Source organism: Vulpes lagopus, chromosome 3 (genome assembly GCF_018345385.1).
Source record: "Vulpes lagopus strain Blue_001 chromosome 3, ASM1834538v1, whole genome shotgun sequence".
In the NCBI taxonomy this organism is placed as follows: domain Eukaryota; kingdom Metazoa; phylum Chordata; class Mammalia; order Carnivora; family Canidae; genus Vulpes; species Vulpes lagopus.
This window is the reverse complement of record NC_054826.1, coordinates 95,613,337-95,628,315: the sequence shown is the minus strand read 5'-3', so window position 1 is coordinate 95,628,315 and position 14,979 is coordinate 95,613,337. Positions and strand designations below refer to the sequence as shown.

Genomic DNA, 14,979 nt, shown 5'->3' with positions numbered 1-14,979 from the left:
CAAGAGTGAATAAAGTCTCAGATGACTAAACTAACGGGGGACCAGATCCTGAAAGCTTACAGTGAAGCATTTTCCCTGTGTGTAGTGGTGAGCCCCTGAACATGCCTGGCATGCTTGGAGCTGTGCTTTAGGAAGAGGGGTCTGGCCATTTGAGCTCCCAGGAGCTAGTGGCCCAGAGACTAGTGGGATGTCAGGCCTGCATGCCCAGGTGGGGGTTCATGCTGCCCGAGGCCCTTTGGGTGACCCTCCCCATCTTGAACCTCGAGGCTCTTACCCCCTACTTCCCTAAGGAGGGGCTCCTCTTCACTCAAGAAACAGAAGTGAGAATTCTTGGCTACTCTGCTTTCGGAGGAAGTCATATCAGAGCCACTGATGATGATGAAATTCACCTCCGGAATTAGCAACCACCACCTCACCACTTTTGCAAACTGCATAGCAGCTCCTCCCCAGCTTATGACTTCCTGGGTTCTGGGCCAGAGGTATCCATCAGGGCTCCTTGCCTGCCAGCAGGGAGATTCCATGGCCTCCCCAGGGTGACCAGGCCCTGCGCTGTCCCTGCATGTCCTTCTCTTTGGCTCTGACATGAGATCTGTGAGGCTGTGCTTTGGTTTTGTGTTGCTAAGGAATCCAGTTTCTGGGGGCTAGGGCTTGACACAGACCAGTGTGTTCTCTCAGTGGAAATGAGGCTGACTTTTCCTTCCCAGGCCCAGAAGAATAGAGCTTGGGATCAGTGGGGTTGCACCTGGAGCAAGATGTTGGCTCAAATCCTGGCTCTGCCACTTACCAGCCAGGTCATCTAGCTAGCCATGCATCCCAGCTAGTTTGGCAAATCACTGCACTGTCCCAAGACTCAGTTTCCCCATCTCATCAGTGGAGTTGGCAGCCCCGGTGTGACCACAGGGTTAAATGACATACTGTGTTCAAATGAGTCTGGGATCTATTACAGGCCAGGAAAGGTTAATTGAATTGGAGAATCAGAGCTTGAACCACAATGAGGTAGAGACTATTCAGTCTGCATTTTAGATAAGGAGATTCGAGATCCAAAGGTGGTGGGTGGGGCCGGGGGGAGTGGAAGGAAGTTGAAAGAATTGAGAGGGAATCTGGACCTTCTGCCTTATACTTCCTCTGCTTTGCCCAGACTCCTGTCCCCGCCCCGTCCCCTGCAACACACACATCTGCCAAAGCAAGCACCAATTTCATGTCTCCTTCCTGAAAGGCCTCATTGAAAAAGAAGGACACAGAAGTGATCAAGTGTATCAGTATCGATTCCATGGAGGTCCAAGCAGTTCTAAAGCTGGAAGGCTATGGGAAGGAGGGGGAAGAGTTAGCGTGAGAAACAAGGAGGGGATGGGAGAGAACTGGCAGGGGGAAGAGGAGGCAGAGAGGGCTGGCTTCATTTCTTTTCTTCAGGCTGCTGTGTAACGGGCCTCCGGTGCTGCTCCCTGGCAGGCCCACGCATTCCCCTAGTCGATGCAACTCACCCACTTTCCTAGACAACACTTCTGCCTTCTCCTCCCCTGCCCTCACTCTCAGCCCCTGACCTTGCTTCCTGTGTCAATTGTGAAAAGAGACATAACCCTGAGAAAGCTTGCACAAGCCCCTGGCAGCCATCTGTTGACCCCTGTGTCTATACTCTGTGACGTGTGCTGGTGTGTGACAAGGTGGCTGGCTTCTACTGTGCACTAGACCCTTTCCCCCTTCCAATGACACTCCATTCCTGACCTTCACATCTACTCAAACGTGTTATAATTTCTCCCATTTAAAACTAGGCAACCCCGCCTCCTCCGGTCTCATCCTCCTTGCTGGCCCTTGCTACCTCCAGCTCCCCTTCTTGCTGAGTTCCCCTTCAGACTCTGCCCCCATCTACTCTACCAAAAAGCCCAAGGTCACGATGATGTTCAATTTTCAGCTGTCATCTGCTTGATCCCTTGGTAGCTTTCGCAACCAATCGTTCCTTGTTGAAATACATCTTTTCATGTGCCTTCTGGAGTGCCACACTCCTGGTTTTCCTTCTGCCTCATGGGCTGTTTCTTTTGTTTCCACTCCTTATTCCCCCCAACTTTTTCTTGAGTGTCAGGTATCCTCAGGCTGTCCCCAGAGGTCTCATCTGCACTCACTCCTTGGTGATCTTACCTTAATCTTAGACTTAAATCCCATCTGTGTGTGGATGGCTACCAAATCAACTGATCTAGCACAAATCTCTTCCAAATTCCAGGATTGCTCCCCGCCACCCCACCTTGGACCAATTAGAGTTCCATTTGGGATTTATCTGATGGGCATCTCATGCCCCCCTCTCCCCTGCCCAAACCAGATCATGTCTGCCCCAGACCTACCTATTCGTCCTTTGGTTCTCTATCTTGCTGGTGAGAACTCGGTCCTGCACACTGGTCTGGCATATATAATCATGGTGCCATCTTTGACTCCTTCCTTCCTTCCACACACCCTATGTCCAAATCATCAGCAAACCGTGTCAGCTCTTCTTTCAAAATCTATCCAAATCCATCCACATCTGAGCACTTGCACCACAACCAGCCTGGCCTGGACACCCTCTGTAATCTCTGGCCTGAATTCAGCTGCATCTCAGCTGTTCCCCCTGCTTCCCTGCTTGTCCTTGCAGTGCCAGCACAGCGCCAGAGGGGTCCTCTAAAAAAGGAGTCTGGTCATGGCACCTTTTGTTCAAAACTTCTCAGGGGCTCCTGTTTCCATCAGAACAAAGGCTGGTCCTTGCGGTGGCCTGCATGACCCCTTGCCATTCGGCCTCTCCCACCTCTGACTGCAAGGCTTTAGCCACAGTTAACCCCCCTCCTGCCAGGTGGGCTTTGCCTAGAATTCTTCCCCAAAGTATCTCTCAGGCTTGCTTCCTCATCAGCCTCTGTCGCCTTCTAGTGCAACCTTCTTTGGTGACCCTGTATACAGTTATGACACCAGCCCCATTCTTGGCCCTATAGCATCTATTACCATCTCAGACACCATAGATTTGTTTCTTCACTGTCAGCCCCTCTCTCCCATTCCAGTGTAAGGTACATGAGGCAGGTGGCTCAGTCAGTTGGATGTCCAACTGTTGATTTCAGCTCAGGTTATGGTCTCAGGATCGTGGGATCAAGTCCCCACATTGGGCTCCAAGCTCAGCAGGGAGTCTGCTTCTCCCTCTCCCTCTTCCCCTCTCCCTACTGCCACGCATGTGCTCGCAAGCTCTCTCTCTCAAACAAATGAATAAATGAAATCTTAAAAAAGAAGATCCACAGGGCAGAGATGTGGTGTTTTGGTGCATAGCTGTATTCCTGGAATAGTGCCCCATACATGATAGGCCTTCAGGAAACATGTGTCGAATGAATTGGTGAATGTGTAAAGATTTTGGAGCAGTTGCTTCCTGAGCTTCGGGAAGCCTGGAAGAAATCTGAATGGCCCCTAAGAATCAGGTGAAATATAGAAAGAGGTGCCAGAGAGCTGGGCTGGGTATCTTTGAGAAGAAAATAGATGACCATCTGTAATGGGGCCAGTTCTATAGTTGGCCAGACTACATGGGAGGAGAGCTATTTTTCTGAGCCTTATGTAACAGATGTGGTTTTGTGTAAATCACACTTCTGTAAATGGAATCCTATTTTAAATGCACTAGCAGAGATTGCTATTTAAAGGAATCTAATGCTAGATTCTTTTGTAAAATGAATAATCTTCTAATTTGTCTTTACTGTCAATTCATATTTTCCCTCCCCCCAAAATGTTATATGGACTTAAATCAAAATCAAAGTATGCTAGTCTGGGGTGAGGAAACCTACATGTCCCATTTTTCCCCGCTATCTGTGTTATTCCCTTTCTCTTTGCCCACATTCTTCCCCAGCTTCATTTCTGCTTTTCCTTTGGCTGAGTTATTGGGCTGGGATTTTTTTTCCCTTAGACTCTGACATAGAACGTTCTTCTGTAGCATGATCAGAATGAAAGGGCACGTTGAACAGTGGCCCTATCTCAGACCAAATGGATGCAGTCTCGGGGTAGAGCAGGGTTGTCCATCAGGAGTGAGCGAACGTGTACTGGGGGCTCGGGGTTAAGTTCTCAGGTGGTGGCCATGCACAACTGAGTGTGGGAACCACTGAACAAAAAGACAGCCATGTGCTATTTGTGTTTCTTGCATCTGAGCTTATTCTCTGCAGGACTGACGAGTGGATGTATATCCCCTTTGGGGTTTTGCCAAAGGTGGCCAATGTGAATCTGACCATAGACTCTTAAAGGACTGGCTGGAGCTCAGGGATCAGGAATATCCCCCCCTCAGTCCATCACGCACCCTGCTGATCTCTTAGATGAGGGCAAGGTCCTGTGGCCACACTGCTAGGTGGAGTTTTGTCCCAGTGCTCTCCAGAGGGTCTGTTTACAATGAACTTGGGCTTCATGAGCCTACCACCCAATCTCTGTTTCCCTTCAAACCAGAATGTGTCCCTCTGAGAGAACCCAACAGTGTGTTAAGGGTTTGGTGGAAGAGTATGGCGGCATCTAAGACCAGAACCTGCTTCCTGAAAACAATGGAAGGTTGACTTGTTTAGAGGCTGTTTGGCCTTGGGTTTCCAGGTTTCCACTTCAGGTTTTCTGAGAAATTTCTCCTTTTGGTTCTCATTGGACCAAGAGATCGTAACACCTGCTAGTAGGGCAGGTTCAACTTTTCATAAGAAAAGAAAAGATCTGCCTTTGAACTAATGTGTCCAGGTGAGAGCGCAGAAGCTTAGAAAACAAGTTGGCTTTGGCTAAGAGTTTCAGTTATCCCTAGCTAACTGGCAGGATATGGAATATGTGCCTGACTCAGAAGGACAGGTGCCAGCCCTGCTGTGTGTGTGGCTTGACCTCTCTGAGCCCACTGGTTAAGTGTGCCCTACCTCCCCTTCCCCAAGTTTTCTCAGCATCTGTAAGATAGTGGATATGAAAGCTCTTTGTCTTTTTTTTTTTTTTTAAAGATTTTATTTATTCATGAGAGACACAGAAAGAAGCAGAGACATAAGCAGAGGGAGAAGCAAGCTCCCTGTGAGGAGCCTGATGTGGGACTCGATCCTAGGACCCTGGGATCATGACCTGAGCCAAATGCAGATGCTCAACCACTGAACCACTTGGGTGCCCCTGGATATGAAAGCTCTTTGAAGCTAGAAAGGACTAAAACGAAACCTGGCAATGCTATTGTCATCATTATTCAATCAAACCTGGTATTCACATATTTGAATGAGCCAAACAGGTAAATTGGGAATGTTTAAAGTTACGGAATGACTTGCTAGACTCAAATAAGAGAGATATCTTTGCATCACCACCCCACTGCATAAAGTGGGGTTCTGTTTGCTTATAAACTGCATTTGTGAAGATCACCCTCTGGAGTGAGAAATGAAGCTGAAGAATTGGGGGCAGGAGGGCCCTGGAGTCATATTGAAGAGTTTCAACCCTAGAAGATCAGGAGCCACCCTAGATTCCTTAGCTGGGATAACACATGAGGAGAGTTACTCCTGTGGCTTTATTTGGGGCCATTTGTGGTAGAGCCTAGAGGTGGGGGCCACGTATATAGTGAAGTGGGCGTGAGATGGGCTGTGTATGGTAGAAGCTGAACCAAAAATAAAAAATCTGAATCTAAAAATAGAGATCTGAGGGAGAAACAGCAGGCCTTGGCACGTCTGGATACGGCAAATGCTTCCTGGCTCATTCATTGGACAAACGGAATAGGGCGCTGGGAAGACACAGAGCCTGGAATGAATGGGCGGTTCCTATGCCCAGGGACCCCCTGTCAGCCAGGCACCACCTCCCCCTTGGGTCTTGAGATAGTGGGAGAAACAGTGCTCTGTGTTACTGAAAGAGAAGAGACAAAACCAACCTCAGAGAAAGCTGCGGAGAGGTGGGGGGCAGGGAGGAGGGCAGAGGGGAGGGGAGGAGAGGAAGCTGGCAGTGCTGGTGGTTTAGGGAAAGACACAGCTCAGGGTTTCCGCTCTTGCTGAGCAGCTGTCTCTCTGTAAGGCGAGGGGCATTGCAAAAAGGCGTGGCCAGGGAGCAGTGAATGATCAGCGAACGGCTCGTGGGACCACCCAAGGCTTGACTCCGTAGGCAGACGTGCCTGGAAAGTGACCATGACACATTTCTCTGGGGTGACACCTGCGAGCGGGGCATTGCAGTTTGGGTTGCTTGGGAGACAGAGCGGATGCTTCCTCTGTGAGGAGAGAAGCAGAACTGTAGTGGAGGGGCGGCCAGCCTGAAGCCACGGCAGGTGGGCAGAGAGGACATGGGCAGGGAGACTGAGGGTCTCAGTACCTACCCTCTTGCCCTGCCTCCCAGGCTCTTCCAAAGGTCTAAGTGCCCCCCACCCCCACCCCACAATAAGCAGTCATGGAAGGAGATGCCTGGGGTGTGGAGCAAAGGAGTGGCCCTCTTCGGAAACTGGGCTGCTAGTCTGTGGGCAGGGTGGGCATGGGCTTTTAGGTCAGGGGATGAAAGTACAGGTGATATGGCAATCTCTGCCCAAGGATATGACAGGATGACCTGGCGGAAGGGGACTCTTGGGGCAGTAGTCATTGTCAAACTGGGCGGTAAGGCTGGAACCATGGAGGTGACAGAAGACGGCGTGCTGGCTCCTCCAGGTCGGCAGGGACAAAGTGGGGTGCCCTCCTATTCTGTCATCTGTAGCGCCCATAATAAATGGTTTGATTTGGAGGCTGTAGATAGAAGATCTGGGGATCTTCGGGGATGCAGAACTGGAGGGCTCCTAGCATGGTGGCCAGGGAAACCAGAGTAGGAAGGATGCATGACAGCAAGGGGACAGGATGATCTGGGAAGGCCTCCCAGAGGATGGCAAGTGTGGGGAGGGGTGTTCTAGCAGGGAGGCTGGGCTCTCACTTGGCTGCTTGGAGTAAGAGGACCCTTGGGACTAGTAGCCAGGGGCAGACGGGAGAGGGGTCTTGTGTAAAAAGGGAGAGTGCTCTTCTCAGGATTCACAGGCATCTTGCATCATTTTCAGAGAAGGAAGGATAGGGACAGGCATACCTTGGAGGAACTGCTGGTTCCTTCGTTCAGTTCTAGACCACCACAATAACATGAATATCACAATAAAGCAGGGTCAAATGAAATTTTTATTTCCTAGCGCATATAAAAGTTATGTTTATGGGATCCCTGGGTGGCGCAGCGGTTTAGCGCCTGCCTTTGGCCCAGGGCGCGATCCTGGAGACCCGGGATCGAGTCCCACGTCGGGCTCCCGGTGCATGGAGCCTGGTTCTCCCTCTGCCTATGTCTCTGCCTCTCTCTCTCTCTCTCTGTGTGACTATCATAAAAAAAAAAAGTTATGTTTATGCTGTGCTGTAGTCTGCTGAGGGTACAATAGCATTATGTCTAGAAACAAATGTGTATACCTTAATTAAAAATACTTTATTGTTAAAAAATGCTAACCATCATCTGAGCTTTCAGCAAGTCATAATCTCTGATCACAGATCCCCATAACACATATGATAACGATAAAAAAATTTGAAAGAAAAAAAAATTGAAAGATTGCAACAATCACCAACATGTGACCAGAGACACAAAGTAAGCAAATGCTTTTGGGGAAATGATGCTAATACTTAACTTGCTTGATGCAGTCTTAGTTGCCACAGACTCTTCAATTTCTTTCTTTCTTTCTTTCTTTCTTTCTTTCTTTCTTTCTTTCTTTCTTTCTTTCTTTTTTTTTTCTCATCAATTTCTAAAAGAAAAAAATGCAGTGTTTGTGAAACAGTAAAGCAAAGTGCAGTAAATCGAGGCACGTCTGTATCTGTCTCTGGCAAAAGAGATGGTTGTTGCAGCCCCCTACCTTTTCATTCTGGAAAGATCCTGTGCCTGTGTGTTCTCATTCATATGACCCCGTCTGGGGAAGGGGAACCAGCCTCGGAGCTGCCATTCCAATGGAAACACCATGGGAGGGCCTGGCGGGAAGGATGGTAATGAGGAGCCTGCGCCCAGACCCCATCCCTGAACCCTGGACCCTGGGAAGTGAGGAGACGTTCATTTTGTCTAGACTGCCTCCCACTCTGCCTCCCATCCTCTCCTCCCCGCACAGATGTTGCCTCCATCATTCACCAGCTGTGACTAATCCTGAGTCCTTACCCACCTGCCCCTGCAGCATTGACACACTCTCTTTATCAAGAGGGGTAACCCCCACCCCTCGATTCTCCTCCTGCCTCGCTGGCCGTTTTTTCTCAGTCTCCTTCCCCCGTTCCTCTATTCCTGCCAGAATCATGGGCTCAGAAGGCATAGGGGGCCTGGAAGACCATCTTGTGTCAGCATTCCTTTGACAGCTGAACACCTGCCACCCAGACCAAGCATCAGTGTCCACCTGCCAAGGTCTCCTGTCTACTTATTGCTGAACTCGCTTTATCTTTATCTTTAAAGCCAGGTCTATTGAAATGTAATTTATATGCCATTAAAGTTTACCATTGTTGGTGTCTAGTTCGATGAGTTCCGACAGTCCCATGCAATTAGGTAACCTCCACACGACTGAGATTTAGGATGGGTCCATCATCCCCCACATTCCCTCATGCCCCTTTGTAGCCACCCCCTCCTCTACTCTCAGCCCCTGGCAACCAGCGACCTATTTTTTTAAAATGTTTTTTGGGTTTCTTTTCATTCTTCAAATTCTAACTTTTCCAGAATGTCCTATAAATGGAATCCTGCAGTTTGTGGCCCTTTGAGTTAAAATTCTGTCACTCGACATCATACTTTGAAGATTGACCCACGTTGTTAGTGTGAATCAATCCTTCGTTTCTTTTGATTGCCGAGTAGCTTCTTGTGGCGTGGCTGTACCCCATCTTGTTCATTCACCCCCAAGTTGAAGGACATTGGTACTGTTTCCAGGTTGGAGGATGATGGACACAGAATGCTGGGTTGCACTGGAGCCCTGAGGTCCTCTACTTCCCAGGTGCTGAGAATTGAGGTATTTAAAGACCTTGGTGCCATTCCTTGCTCATCCCTGCTTCCTGCCACCCCTTGCTCTGATTTCTCTTCTTTCACCTGACCTTGTGTGGTTCTCCATCCTAGTTGGTTTGCTTTGCACCCACCCACATTATCAGTATTCCTCTTGAATGGGACACCGAGAGCAGCATGCCAGATCCGCTGCCCCAGAGGATGTCTGGCATGTGGTAGATTGCATCAGTACTCTCGAGTGCAGTCAAAAAGCCATGAAACCAAGGACTGGCTCTTGTATACTTCTGTTGAGATAGCTCAAAATGAAATTAGTTTCTTGAATTTTATGTTATGATAGTGGCCGCATTGTCTTGTTAACTCAGCAAACGTACTGGGAATTTACTGTCCGATCATGTACAGTTGGGCTCACCCATGGTCACACCCTTCTGCTATCACCCAGACGCATTTGCAGTTGCTCCAGACATTGCTTGGATCTGTCATTGTGCCTTCTGTATACTCTCACACTGGTAAACACGGGGGTGGACACAGGTCTGGGACACGGGTACACCTTACTCCAAGGTGATAGTAGTCAATAATCAGCACCTGCCAACATGGACAGCTGCCTGGAAGCTCTTCCAGCTAGCCCAGGGCCTGGCAAGCTTTTCCTGCAAAGGGCCAGATAGTAAACATTTTTGGATTTGTGACCAGATGCTTCCTCCTCCTCCTCCCTGCCTCCACTCCCCTTTAAAAATGCAAAAACCAACCTTAGCTCACAGGCCACATTCGACTGGCAGTCAGTGGTTTGCAACCCTGGTGTCCTAGTTTCTTGTCCTTGTCTATGAGATGTTATAAGAAACTTTGTTAGATGCCTCAATGCTGGAAATTCAGACACACACCCTGTCTACTTGATTTTTCTGAAATGTTGCCCTAGAGTCTAGAGGATGCATCACTTCTCTTGCTCCCTTCATCCCTTTTGTGTTACTCATCCAAGTCAGAAGCTCAACCTCACTCACTCCTGGGGGGCTCTCTGACAGTCTCCTGATTCATCTTGGGTTTTCCTTTTCATTGCTCTTTCTGCCTTTTTTCAGTTCAAAGATCTTCTGGATGGAAAAGACAGAGGTAGAATAGGAGTTTATTATCCACGGTGCACCACTGGCCGAAAACTGTGTGCCCATCCCTTCTAGTTCTTTTTGCTTTTCATGTGATAAGATAGCCCTTTTGGGTCCTCCACGTTCTCAGGGAGCTTCGTCTCATTTTGGCTTTTGCTTTCTGAGTACCACTCATCAGGCTGTGCCACTCCTTAGATGTAGGCGATAAGTAGCTTATGCACCCATACTGGTTTCATTTTTCATAAAGCGTTGCTGAAATTGCACAGTCAGAGAAGAGGGAAGGAAAGAACAGGAAGAGGAAGAAGGATGGTCCTTATCTCCCTACAAACAATTAACTATTGGATAGCAGGGTCCATTTTCTTTCAGCTTGTGTTGTCCAGCAGCACTTAGGTCAGCACCCCACACCCACGCCAGGTGGTCCAGTTGTACAGATTGTCCATGCCAGTCTGTGCAGAAGGCCCAGCTGGGCTTGCAGAGTTCATAGTCTTACAGCCTAGGCAGTGGCCCTGCACTACCTCTGACAGGTGTTCCAAGTCATGATTCCTCAGCGTCTTCCACATTATCAAAAAAAAAAAAAAAATCATCTTACACAAAACCTCAAATTTGCCATCTTATCCAATTTAAAGTATATAATTGAGTAGCATTTAGTGTATTCGTGGTGTTGTGCAACCATTATCACTATCTAAATTCAGAACGTTTTCATCACCCAACAGGAAACCCCATCCCCATTAGTCATTCCCTATCCCCCCTCTTCCCAGCCCCTGGCACCCACCATTCTTCCTTTGTTCTTCCTTGGGCTCTTCAGATTTGACCATTCTAGGTCTCTGATACACAGAATCAAACAATATGTATCCTTTTGTGTCCTGCCTAACATCACAGAGGATGATATCCTCCAGGTCCATCCATGTTATAGTGTGTGGTGGGGGTTCTTTCCCTTTAAAAGGCTGAAGTGAAGAGACCATGTCTTGTTTATCCATTGCTCCATGGATGAATACTTGGGTTGCTTCACCAGTGTTCTCCACTTTGAGTACCACTTTCTGGCCTCATCGAGGTGTGCTGAACCAGCCTGGCCACCCTCTTCCACCCAACACAAGCTTGTACACCTCGCCAGTTACAGAAGTGATTGACATTTTTTAAACTTCTCAAATTAAAAAAAAAATATTTTATTTGTTTTAGAGAAAGGACAGTGGGGCAAGCAGAGGGAGAGAGAGAGAAAAAAGAATCTTAAGCCCCAACAGGGAGCTCAGTCTCACGACCCTGAGATCATGACCTGAGCCGTAATCAAGACTCGGATGCTTAACCCACTGAGCTACACAGGTGCCCCAACAAGATTTTTAACTGAAGAGCTGTGAGGGACTTGGAGGAGGGAGATAAGGCATCCTAGACAGGAGAGGGGAGTACACATGATAATGAGCACTGACAAGGATGTCTGCTTGGAGAGGACTGGGCAGACCAGGCCTTCTTGCATCAGCCCTTCTGAGCACCAGGCAGTGTGTACTCACTGAGGGGCACCAGAGGAGAATACAGCGCCTGCCCTGGTGGAGATCATTATTGGGGGGGAAAGACCAAGCAAATCAACTAACAAAGGAATTTCAGGTTGTGATAAACCCTTAGCAGGAAGTAACCAGGTTGGTTGTGAGTCTGCCTTCAGCTCAGGTCATGATCCTAGGGTCCTGGGATCGTGTCCCACTTAAAAAAAGAGAGAGAGAGAAGATTTAAAAAGACTTGTGGGATACCAGCTGTGGGATACCGCAGCCAAGACCAGAGCAGTCTCAGTGCTGAAGGCACTTGCCCCGATCCCCACACATTCTCTTCCCAGTGTGGAGGGCCACATTTCCTCTTCTGTGCCTCAACTGTACTTCCCTCAGGCTCTTGTGACCTCAACTTGGTTCTGAACTCTGCCATCCTGGTCTAGGCTCAATGTCCCAGTCACGAACTTAAGCTGTGCCCAGCTTTACCAGGATGTGCCATGCGTCCCTAGAATCTTACCCTGTCCTTCCCTGTTGCCAGCCTCAGCCCTCCCTGGACAGGGCTGGCTGCTCAGAGGATCCCTTTCTGCCCTCTGCCTCAGCATCAGGTATGTGGAAAAAAGGTCCCCTCAGCCTTGTGTTGGCTGAACTGGGCTCGTGGAGGCTGTGGCAGGGACGCAGGCTGGTTGGGAGAAGGGCGATATGCCCAAGGGCAACTTGCAGGTGTTCGAAGGATCATTCCTCTGGTCTGTTACCTCAGACTTCCAAACCTGATGAGGGAAGCACACTGGAAGCTGTCCACAATTCCCAGCCCTCTGAGTGGGCGGTAGTCTCCTGGGGCCATTGGCAGTCGCCACCTGTGACTTTGCTCAGCCACCTGCGCTCCGCATGCTCTTTGCGTTTACTTTCTCTGCCTGCATTATTTCTTTAAAAAAAAAAAAAAAAAAAAAAAGATTTTACTTATGTATTCGTGAGAGACACAGGCAGAGGAAGAAGCACTCCCCATGGGGAGCCCAATGTGGGACTCGATCTCAGATCATGACCTGAACCAAAGGGGGATGCTCAACCCCTGAGCCACCCATTGCCCCCACTGCCTACGTTCTATCTCACTTTCTCCTCTTCCCTTCTGCCCCACCTGGTCTCACATTTCCCTCTGCATGGCCCTGGGCAGGGGCCCTTCCAGTCTCTTGCTTCAGGACCTGCCCCCCCGATCCCCACACATTCTCTTCTGCCTGGCCCTGCTGTGGAACCTTTGCAAGCCAGCCTGAGCAAGAGGCCCCTGCCAGGCGCTGTGTGTGTGACCAGGCAGTGCCTAGCTGACCCCCGCTGGCCGAGCCCAGGCCTGCTTCCTGTAGAAACAGGGCCCCACAGGTTTTCCATTGGCTGCAGCCTGGCTGAGGCTGCCCTAAAGGAGCGGAGGATGGAGCAGAAGGAGGGGGAGGAGAGACTGGGAGAAAGTCACCCTTCCCGCAGTGCCTGCTGATAATTGGCTCTCCGGAACCAGCTTGGGACACAAGGGCCAGCTGGGCCAGGAAGCCGTGGACAATGCTGCTCTTTCAGGGGGGACTCTGCGTGGTCATAGGTCCTGTGTGACTCCAGGGAAATCTGGAGCACAGCCTGTTCTCAGAGGATGTTCTCTAACCTAGACCGGAGGTAAGAAATCGAGCCCCAACTTCCCACCCTCTGCCCAGTGGCAGGCATAGCCCGCTTCAGAACCTGATGACTTCCTTCAAGGACAGTCTGGGGAGGAGAGGAAGTGGAAATGTATTTTCTCAGGAAACCTTGAATCATCACGTACCTGGTGCTTTTTAGCGGGGGGGGGGGGGGGGGGGGGGGAGCACTAGGAAGCAATCAATCCTTAATAATCTAATGATTTATTAAGACTCTGCACCTGCCTTAGTAGCTGTGGGCCTAAGGGCCCTGGTTGGAAGAAGACAGGTCTTGGCCCTTGGGATTAAATTAATCTCGCTGGGGAGGTGAGGCAACATACCAAGTGTCAAACACTAAGAGAAATTGAAATTAAAAAGAAAGTAGGAGGGACCCCTGGGTGACTTAGTCAGTTGAACATATGACTCTTAGTTTTGGCTCAGGTCGTGATCTTGAGGTCATGGGTTTGAGCCCAGCGTCAGGCTTCCCATTCAGCTTAGAGTCTGCTTGAGATTTCTTTCATCTGCCCCTCCCCGTGCTCTCTCTCTCTTAAATAAAAAATTTCCAAAAACAAACAAAAACTAGGAAAGTAGAAATTATTGGCCAGAGTTTCTGGCCAGTCTACAGGATAAGGTTTGGTCTACCCTGGGAAGACAACTGGGATTTGGAATGTAGAAGGAAGTGAGCGCATGTGATGTGGGGTAGCATCTGAAACATAGAGTTTGACAAAAGCACAGGAAACTCGTCATAGCCGGGAACTTCTGCCATGGAAATGCCCCCAAGTCTGACATTCCGAGGGCCCTGAAGGACCCTGAAGGCTCTGAAGGACAGACTGCCTTTATGAGCCCAGAATGCGGAGGCTCAGCCCTGCCAACGAGCCCAATAAATCCCTGGCTCAGAATCGGGGTGGCCTGCCTACAGCCATGGGCTGGGCTCTCCTCTGGGGCACTTGTACGTGGAGAAGCATTGGTCAGAAACTTGGAGCATGTCAGCTGCAGTAAAGTGGGAGCTCCTGTGAGCTGCCAGAGAAAGGTCTGGGGCAGTCCTCAACAGGGCAGGCAGGGTGTGCGGATGTCTCATAGCTGTTGGTTTGGGCAGAAACTTCAATCTGCGGCCTGTTGCCAGGCTAGGCCCTTTGTCAGTGTCCTGGACTCCCACTGGGGGCTGTGACTGTATCTGCACATGGAAATTATTCAATACTTTACTCAGGGCACTGGAGAGGTAACTCCTCACATCCAGGAGGATGGAAGGGCTTTTATATCAGGCCCTTTTCCTGCTCAAGAGCCTTCTATAGATCCTTAGTACCCATCAAGCCATCATTGATGGATATCCTGATATGCAAAGCCCTCCATCATCTGCAGGGCCTTTACAGAATCTAAAAAGAAGAAGGAACCTAAAAATCATCTAATCCAGCCTGAGTCCTTTCCATAGTAACCCTGAGGATAGGTTGCCATCCCTCTGCCTGTATACTTCTAATGGGGAATTCTCTCTTCACCAGATGGCTTTAAGTCCACCTTGTACTTCTACCCATTGGTCTAGGTTTGATCCTTGGAGTTATTCTTCCTTTCTACATGACCACCCTTCAGAATGTTGATATTCCTCTAAATTTTCCTCAGTTCCCAGGTTCATCCCAATCCAGGTTACTCTCTTCTAGAAGTGGTCAGTTTTTCACATAATGTATAAAGCCTCAAACCGAATAGTGTTTTACGCGTGAATTGATCCCACATTGAGAGTTGGAACCATCACCTCCCTCATTCTAAACACTATGCTCCTTTTAATACATCCAGAGCTCAGATTTGCATTTTGATCAACCACATGAGAATGTTGCTTCTAATAAGTTAGCAGCAAAATAAAACACCTAACACATTTCACCA

General features: G+C 49.2%; 1 protein-coding gene across 3 annotated transcripts in view; it reads left to right on the top strand.

The window, feature by feature from the left end:
* The window catches only part of HIP1 (huntingtin interacting protein 1), a 158,010-nt gene that overhangs the window by 84,288 nt on the left and 58,743 nt on the right, over positions 1-14,979 (top strand). The gene's annotated exons all lie outside the window — the stretch shown is intronic.